The sequence below is a fragment of the Teleopsis dalmanni genome, chromosome 2 (assembly GCF_002237135.1).
Source record: "Teleopsis dalmanni isolate 2A chromosome 2, ASM223713v2, whole genome shotgun sequence".
Taxonomy (NCBI): Eukaryota; Metazoa; Arthropoda; class Insecta; order Diptera; family Diopsidae; genus Teleopsis; species Teleopsis dalmanni.
This window is the reverse complement of record NC_051847.1, coordinates 120062731-120064396: the sequence shown is the minus strand read 5'-3', so window position 1 is coordinate 120064396 and position 1666 is coordinate 120062731.

Here is a 1666-nt window from a genome sequence, read left to right as displayed (position 1 = left end):
AATTTATGTTCTTTATGTGTTATTTTTATTCTTCATTATTAGATATTTCGATGTAAAAGTTTATGATTTTTATGTATTTACTCTATCTATCAATTATTGTTGCCTATTGTTAAGCATTTGTAAGAATTGTAAATTTATTTAAAATAATAGTTTGATTTAATTTTTGTAAAAAGTTTGTAAAGTGCAATCTGCCAAGTTTGAAATACCGCAAATGTAATTCAACTGTTATTCAAAAAAAAAAAAACCAAGTATTGTAAACAAAAATGTGCACTTCTTATGTAGACTTGCACTCAGCATCATTACATTTTGTAGCACTGAAATTGTGTATATATTAAATATTTAAAATAATTTCACTGTATAAAGTGTAACGTGCTAGTTTCCATATGAATTGCACATTTATAAATTGTTTAGTTTGTTGGATTAAAGGAGCAGCAAAAGGGGGATTTTGCTCTTAAATAATTGTTATTTCTTTTTCGTCAGCTCTAAATGAGTTCGCACTAGTGTTTGTCTTGGTACTTTTAAATATAATGGTGGTTTCTTTTTTAATTAATTAGTAAATATAATTTTATTTTTAAATTTAAACAAAAACAAAATAAAAAAAAAAACGTTGGATATTTATTAATTAACATTTTATAAAATGATATAAAAACAGTGGAATTACTTTAAGATCGTTTGCCGTATTTCTAATTTCTTTTTGTACGCTTTCAGTTCATTACACATTAATATTATACACAAATATATAAATATGCAGATTTTTCATTACTAAAAATATTACTACCTATATGCTATATATTTTGCATTATTGTTGTTTGCTTTTATTATATACATATATGTAAATTTTCAAGCTTCCTGTTAAAGTTAGTTTGTATTTGTATTTGTGCTTTTTCTTTTTGCATAACAACAAAGTATAAAAAACGAAATATAATAAATAATGTTTGCAACAATTTTACATAAACAATTTAAATGATTGATTGATATATATGTTCATTATTATGTTTAAAATAAACACAATATAATTAAATAAATTTAAACAAACAGAATTATTAAATAAAAAACAGTATTTGAAACAAATTGATCGAAATTGTATTTTAGTTCAGATTGCTGTTGTATAGAAATAAATTTTTTTTTTGGAAATGAAAGCATTAAGTTAAAAATAACAAATGAATTACAATTATAAGACTAAGGAAATATTTATTAATTATAACAGCTCTCCGCGCTGCAAAATGAAACACCAATGGTTAAGGATTGAAACTCAACTGGATAACTGCAACAAATAAATCATTCCTACAACACGAAGCGGTTTCACATAAGGTTGAATTGCCGAATAATCTCCACTGCACTTATTATCGAAATATAAATGGACAAACTTCGATACTCATCTGAAAAACTGCGACTAGAAAATTTTCTTGACAGCAAAGTAGATACAAAACAGATTTTCTTTTATAGTTCTGATATATCCCATTGCGTGTCATATCAATAGCAATGTTCAAGCATCAATATTTAACAGAACAGCTGTAACAAGAAAATTTTTCTCTACAAAGTTAAGTCGTTTCGTAAAAAAGATAATCTTAAATTGATCAGTACACATATGTTCTTAACTTACTCATTGAAAAAATTGTATTTGTTAAATATTGATTTAATCTTATGTATAATCCTTATATACTAA